An 8,479-nucleotide genomic window follows, 5' to 3' on the forward strand; every position below is an offset into this window, starting at 1 on the left:
AAAAATTTTTGTATGCTACTGAAGCTAAGTTGGTATCAATTCAAAGTATATTGTTATAAGTTTAGGATGTTAATAGTAATCCCCTCGTAACCACTAAGAAAATATCTTTTTTAAAATACACAAAAACATTGGGCCACCTGGGGGGCTCAGTTGGTGAAGCGTCTGCCTTTGGCTCAGGTCATGATCCCGGGGTCCTGAAATTGAGCCCCATGTTGGGCTCCCTCCTCAGCAGGGAGCCTGCTTCTCCCTCTCCTGCTCCCCCTGCTTGTGCTCTCTCTTTCTCTCTGTAATATAAATAAATAAAGTCTTTAAAAAAAATAGTAAAAAAGAGAGCTGCAATGGCCTCACTATTACTATTATAAAATGTCTATATTAAAAAATATCTCAAATTAAATAACCTAACTTTACATCTTTTAGGACTAGAAACAGAAGAACAAACCAAACCCAATGATAGCAGAAGGAAGAAAACAATAATGATTAGAGTGGTGATAAATGAAATAGAGAATACGAAAATGATAGAATCAATAAAACAAAACATTGGTTCTTTGAGAAGATCACAATTGACAAACCTTAGCTAGACTCACCAAAAGAAAAAGAGAGAGATAAATGACTAAAATCAAAAAAAGAAAATGAGCCCATTTACTACTGACTCTAAAGATAAAAGAATTATACGCTAGTGGTGGGCTTGCTGCCGCAGACCCAAAGCAGTCCAGCCCACCCGTGGACCTGGCAGAACGGCTACTCACACCCCTGCTAGTGGACCCACCACATAGTAATACAATAAAGTAGTAGGAGAGGTTAATACTCCACTCTCAGTATTGGACAAATCATCCAGACAGAAAATCAATAAGGAAACAGTAGAACTGAACAACGCTATAGACCAAATGGATCTAATAGGTGTATCCCCCCAATGGCAGCAGCATTTCATTCTCCTCAAGTGCACACAGAATATTCTCCACGATAGATTGTATGCTAGGTCACAAACAAATCTTGATGAACGGAAGAAGAGTGAACTCCTTCCAAGTCTCTTTTCCAATCACAATGCAATGAAAACAGAAATCAATAATAGAAAGAAAAGGGGGAAATTCACTAATACATAGAAATTAAACAACACACTCTTAACCATTGGGCCAAAGAAGAAATAAAAGAGGAAATAAGAAAATATACTGAGAGACAAACAAAAGTGAAAACACTACATGCCACATACTTTACGAGATGTGGCAAAAGCAGTTATATGAAGGAAATTCATAGCAATAAATGTCTACCTAAAATAGAAGATCTCAAACAACCTAACTTTATGCCCCAAGGAACTAGAAAAAGAACAAACTACACCCAAAATTAGTAGAAGGAAGAAAATAGATTAAAGCAGAAATAAATGAAACAGAGAACAGAAAAACAATTTAAAAATTGATGAAATGAAGGGTTTTTTTTTTAAAAAGATAAACAAAAATCAATAAACCCTTAGCTGGACTAATTAAGAAAAAGAGAGAAGATTCAAATAAATAAAATTATGAGTAAAAGAGGAGACTTTACAATGGATGCTATAGAAATAAAAATCATAAGGGTCTATTAAGAACAATCATATGCCAACAAATTGGACAATGCAGAAGAAATGAAAAATTCCCTAGAAACACACAGTCTATCAGGACTGAATCGCAGACAGAAAGCCTGGATAGACCAATAACAAACAGGGAGGTAAAGCGGCAATCAAAACACTCCCACAAATAAAAGTCCAGAACTAGGTAGCTTCGTGGGGGAGGTCTACCAAACACTTAAACAAAAATTAGCAACAATCCTTAGACTCTCACAAATTTGTTTTATGAGGTCGACATTACTGATACAAAGGTCAAAAACACCACAAGAAAAGAGAACTTCAGGCCAATATTCTTGGTGAATATAGATGCAAAACTCTTCAAAACAACAACAAAAACAATACTAGCAAACCAGGGAGCTTGCATGGCTCAGTCAGTTAACTGTCTGACTTTAGCTCCAGTCATGATCTCAGGGTCTTGGGATTGGGCCCCGTACCAGGCTCCACGCTCAGTGGGGAGTCTGCTTTTCCCTCTCCCTCTGCTCCTCCCCCCACTCGTGCTCTCTCTCAAATAAATGAAGTCTTAAAAAAAGCAAACCTTTAAAAAAACACTAGCAAACCAAATTTAGTAGCACAGTAAAAGGATCATATGCCATGACCAAGTAGGATTTATTCCTGTATCCCTGAAATGCAAAGGTCCCTACATACACGAATCAGTGTGAGACACCACATTAACAGAACGAAGGATAAAAATCACGTGATCACATTTCAAGATGTAGAAAAACATTAGACAAAATTCAACAGCCTTTCATCATTAAAAAAAACAACAACAACAATAACAACAACTCAACAAATTAGGTATAGAAAGAACTTACCTCAACACAATAAGGGACATTTATGAAAAGCCCACAGTTAACATCATACTCAGTAGTGAAAAGGTGAAAACCTTTCCTCTTAGATCTGGAACGAGGAATGGAACTCTACTCTTCTCTCTTCTATTCAACGTAATACCAGAAGTCCTAGACATATCAATTAGGCAAGGAAAAAAAAAAGACTCTAAATCCAAAAAAGAAAAAGTAAAATTATCTGTTTACAGATGACATGATCTTATATGTTAAAAACCCTAAAGACCACACACACACACACACACACACACACACACACACAGAGGCCTATATACACATATAACCTGTTAGAACTAATAAACACGTTTAGTAAAGTTGCAGAATATAAATAAAATAAAAATCAGTTGCATTTCTAAATAAATCTTTAAAAAAGGGGGGGGTTGCCTGGGTGGCTCAGTCAAGATCTTGCTTTGTGCTTGATTTTGGCTCAGGTCATGATCTCAAGGTTGTGGGACTGAGCCCCGCATCGGGCTCCCTGTTCAGCAGAGAGCCTGCTTCAGATTCTCTCTCTCCCTCTCCCTGTGCCCCTCCCCTGTTCATGCACTCTCTCTCTCTCTCAAGTAAATAAATAAATATATCTTTTTTTTAAAAAATCAGGCCAATATTTTTTACACTAACAATATTATACGCTAACAGTGACCTATCTGAAAAGGAAATTAGGAAAACAATCCCATTTATAATAGCATCAAAAAGAATAAAATACCTGGGAATAAACTTAGCCAGAGGTGAAAGACATGTACACTTAAAATTATAAAACATTCGTGAGAGAAATTAAAGACCTAAATTAATGGAAAAATATCTCATGTTAATGGACTAGAAGAATTAATATTGTCAAAATGTCCATATGACCCAAAGTGATCTACAGATTCAATTTAATCCCTATCAAAATCCTAATGGCATTTTTTTTTTTACAGAAATAGCAAATACAATCCTAAATTCATTTGAAACCACAAAAGACCCCAAATAGCCAAAGCAACTTTGAGCAAGAAGGACAAAGCTGGAGGTATCATACTCCTTGATTATAGGCTATATTACAAAGCCACAGTAATCAAAACAGTATGGTACTGGCATAATAACAGACATGTGAGTCAGAGGAACTGAGTAGGGAGCCCAGAAATAAACCCCCACATATATGATCAACTGGATTTTGACAAGGGTGCCAAGAATACACAATGGGGAAAAGACAGTCTCTTCAATAAGTGGTGATGGGAAAAATGGATATCCACATGCAAAAAAATGGAATCAGGCCTTTATTACACACTATATATAAAAATCAACTCAAAATGGATTAAAGACTAAAATGTAAAGGCTGAAACAACAAAACTTTTAGAAGAAAACACAGGGGGGCGCCTGGGTGGCACAGCGGTTAAGCGTCTGCCTTCGGCTCAGGGCGTGATCCCGGCGTTCTGGGATCGAGCCCCACATCAGGCTCCTCCACTATGAGCCTGCTTCTTCCTCTCCCACTCCCCCTGCTTGTGTTCCCTCTCTCGCTGGCTGTCTCTATCTCTGTCAAATAAATAAAATCTTTAAAAAAAAAAAAAAAAGAAGAAAACACAGGGAACATTTCTTGACACTGGATTTGGCAATGATTTCTTGGATATGACCCCAAAAATACAGGCATCAAAAGAAAAAATCGGTAAGTGGGATTACATCAAACTAAAAAGTTTCTTCACAACAAGGGAAATTCAACAAACTGAAAAAGCAACCTATGGCATGGGAGGAAATACTTGCAAACCATGCATCTGATAAGAGATCAATATCCAAAATATGTAAGGAACTCTTACAACTCAATAACAAAACAAGTAAAGGACTTGCATAGACATTTCACCAAAGAAGGCATACAAATGGCCAAGAGGCAGATGAAAACGCGCTCAACATCACTCACCATCAGGGAAATGCAAATCAAAACCACAACGACATATCACCTCATACCTGTCAGAATGGCTAAAATCAAAAAGACAAGAAGTAACAAATGCTGGTGAGGAAGTGGAGAAAAAGGGACCCTCATACACTGTTGGTGGGAATGCACATTTTTACAGCCACTGTGGAAAACAGTATGGAGGTTCCTAAATATATTAAAAATAGAATTACCATATGATCCAGTAATTCCACTATTGGGTATTTATCCAAAGACTAGGAAAACACTAAATTCAAAAAGATACATGCACTCGTATGTTTGTTGCAGCATTATTGACAATAGCCTGGATATGGAAGCAACCCAAGTATTTATCAGTGGATGAATGGATAAAGAAGATGCGGTATATATGCACAAAGGAATATTGCTCAGCCACAAAAAAAGAATGAGATTTTGCCATTTGCAACATCATGATTGGACCTAAGGGGTATTATGCTAAGTGAAACAAGTCAGTCCGAGAAAGACAAGTACTGTATGACTTCACTCATATGTGGAATTTAAGAAACAAATCAAAAAACAAAGAAAAGAAGAGACAAACCAACTAAAAACCTGACTCTCAAATACAGAGAACAAACTGGTGGTTGCAGGAGGGGAGATCGGGGGGTGGTGGGTGAATTAGGTAAAGGGGATTAAGAGAACACTTACCAGGATGAGCACTGAGTAATGCACAGAATTGCTGAATCACTGCGGGGGGGGGGGGTGAGAAAAAACAGAATTGTTGAATCATTATACTGTACACCGGAAAGTAATATAACACTGTATGTTAACTATACTTCAGTTAAGAAGAAGAAACAAAATGTGATATAAATCCTATCACACACTCACACTGGAATGTTATTAGCCATAAAAAGGAAGGAAATGACAGGATTTCCAACAACATGAATAAACCTGGAGGGTGTTATGCTAAGTGAAATGAGCCAGATCCAGTAAGATAAACACTGCATGATCCCACTTTAATGAGAAATCTAAAATAGTCAAACTGAAAGAGAGTAGAACAATGGTTACCAGGGCTGGGAGGAGAGGGAAACGAAGAGGTGTCAGCCAAAGGGTTCAGAGTTTCAGTTATGCAAGTTGAGTAAGTTCTGGAGATTGACCATACAACATAGAACCTGTAATTAGTAATACTGTATTACATACTTAAAAATTAGCTAAGAAGATAGACTTTTTTTGTCCAGTGCTTTTACCACAAAAGGAAAAAAAATGTAATTTAATAAATAAATAAAGAGAATGGAAGAAATCTTTTGGAGCTGATGGGTAAGTTTATGGCCTTGATATTGGTGACAGTCTCATGGGTGTATACTTATCTCCAAACTAATCATATTGTATGCATTAAATATTCAGCTTTCTGTATGTCAATCATGCCTCAATAAAGTGGCTTTAAAAAGACTTACAGGAGAATACTATGAACTATACTCCAACAAATTGGGTAACATAGATGAAATGGACCAATTCATAGAAACACACAAATCATCAAAACTGACCCCGGAAAAAATAGGAAATCTGAATAGACTGATATAAGAGTAAATCAGTAATCAAAAACCTCCCCACAAGAAAAGCTCAGGATCAGGTGGCTTTACTGGTGAATTCTAGTAGACATTTAAAGAATTCACACCAATCTTTTTCGAACTCTTCTAGAAAATAGAAGAAGAGAGAAACACGTCCTAACTCATTCTATGAGGCTAATATTACCCTCATACCAAAGCCAGGCAAGTACCGCAAGAAAAGAAAACTGCAGCTCAATATCCCTTATGAATACAGATGCAAAAATCCTCAACAAGGTACTATACTAATAAGGTAGATCCAAAAGCTTATGTAAAAGACGGTCCATAATGACCAAGTGAGCCCCAGAATTTAAGGGCGGTTCAACATATAAAAACCATTCAATGTAATACAATATATTCATAGAACAAAGTGGAAAAATCATATGATCATCTCCATTGACGCAGTAAAAGCTTTTGACCAAATCCAACATCCTTTCATGATAAAAAATATTCAGAAACCAAGGAACGGAAGATCGTCAACATGATAAAAGTTGACACACAATGTTACATTGGTTTCAAATAAAAAATCGACAAATTCTATTTCAGCAAAATTTCTTTGCTCATTAATGGAGTAAGATAATTAAAAGCAAAGCCACAGAGTAAAGAGTCTCAATACATTTATCTGATAAAGAACTCATCCTGAATATATAAAGAATTCCTACAAAACAACATTAAAAAATAAATCACCCGATCGAAATGGGCAAAAGATCTGAAGAAGTACTTCAAAAAAGAAGATACAGAATAGGGGCGCCTGGGTGGCACAGCGGTTGAGCGTCTGCCTTCGGCTCAGGGCGTGATCCCGGCGTTCTGGGATCCAGCCCCACATCAGGCTCCTCCGCTATGGGCCTGCTTCTTCCTCTCCCACTCCCCCTGCTGTGTTCCCTCTCTCGCTGGCTGTCTCTATCTCTGTCGAATAAATAAATAAAATCTTAAAAAAAAAAAAAGATACAGAATTGCCCAAAAGAACATGAGAAAATGCTAGAGAATAATTAATATATAATTAATTACAAGAGAAACACAGATTAAAACCACAATAGGATGCCACTACACACCCGCTACAGTTAAAAGGCCTGACAAGTGGCAAAGAGCATCTGGAATTCTCATGTATTGCTGTAAAATGGCACAATCACTTGAGAAAACCATTTGGAAATTTCCAATAAAGATTAAAAAAAAACACTTGACTCTATGACTCAGCCATTCTGCTCTTTGGCCTTTACTAGAGAAAACTGAAAACCTGTGTCCACAGAAAGGGTTGCTCAGAAGGGTTCATAGTAGACGTATTTATAATAGCTTTAAAAATCGGGAAAGCAGATAACAGAATTACAACGTATTTGTACACTGGAATACTACCGGCGATAAAAAGGGCACAAAGATTTGATTCTCACAGCAACATGGATGAGTCATGTAAACAGACCCAGAGAAAACAGTCAGACACAAAGGAGTACATTAAGTATGATGCCATCGATACAAACCGGATCAGAATCAAACAGCGTTGTCTCCGGGCGGTGGAGGGGGGTACTTTCAGGAGTAACGCAAAAGTTCTGCTTCTAGATTTGGGTGACGCTAACATGAGTGTACACGTTCCTCAAAATCCACAGAGTCGTACCCCTAACCTCTGTGCATTTTACAGCGGGTAGAATACCGCCCCGTGTGTGGTTTAAAATCAGACAAGCATCATGGGGCGCCTGGGTGGCACGGCGGTTAGGCGTCTGCCTTCGGCTCAGGGTGTGATCCCGGCGTTATGGGATCGAGCCCCACATCAGGCTCCTCCGCTGTGAGCCTGCTTCTTCCTCTCCCACTCCCCCTGCTTGTGTTCCCTCTCTCGCTGGCTGTCTCTATCTCTGTCGAATAAATAAATAAAATCTTTAAAAATAAATAAATAAAATAAAAAAATAAAATAAAATCAGACAAGCATCAAACTTCCCTACAGCAACACTCGACGCTAGAAGACGACAGAGAAATGTCCACCACGTTCTGCGGGGAAGAGTGTGGGCCAGGAGGAAGGTGGTGGAAGGTACAAGCTGCCAGCAGGAAGGGGAGTGCGTGCCAGGGATGTCAGGCACCGCGCGCGGTGACTGCAGCCACACCGCTGTGTGACGTAGGGGGAAGCTGTTAAGAGAGTCATTCCAAGAGATCTTATCACAGGAAAAAAGGTTTTGACAAGGAAAAAATTCTTTTCCTTGTTTTGCCTTTTTTTTTTTTTAAGTAGGCTCCACGCCCAGCCTACAGCCCAATGCAGGGCTCGAACTCAAGACCCTGAGATCAAGACCTGAGCGGAGATCGAGAATCCCACGCTTAACCCACCGCACCACCCAGGCGCCCGCCTTTCCACTGCTCTGTCCCTGAGGTAATGGATGCTAACTAAACTCACGCCCCGTCGCGGCGCAACGTTCCTAAGACCCCTCGGCTGTGCACCTTAGACTTATACAGCGACGCGTGTCCATTATATCAACAAAACTGGGGGAAAGGAGAGATAGAGACAGAGATAGAGACAGAGACAGAGACAGAGACAGAGACAGAGACAGAGATAGAGATTTTTTTTTTAAGTCACAAATTAAAAAAAAAAAAAAAAAAAGAGGGCCTCGGT

Source organism: Ursus maritimus, unplaced genomic scaffold (assembly GCF_017311325.1).
Source record: "Ursus maritimus isolate PB19 unplaced genomic scaffold, ASM1731132v1 scaffold_14, whole genome shotgun sequence".
Lineage (NCBI taxonomy): Eukaryota > Metazoa > Chordata > Mammalia > Carnivora > Ursidae > Ursus > Ursus maritimus.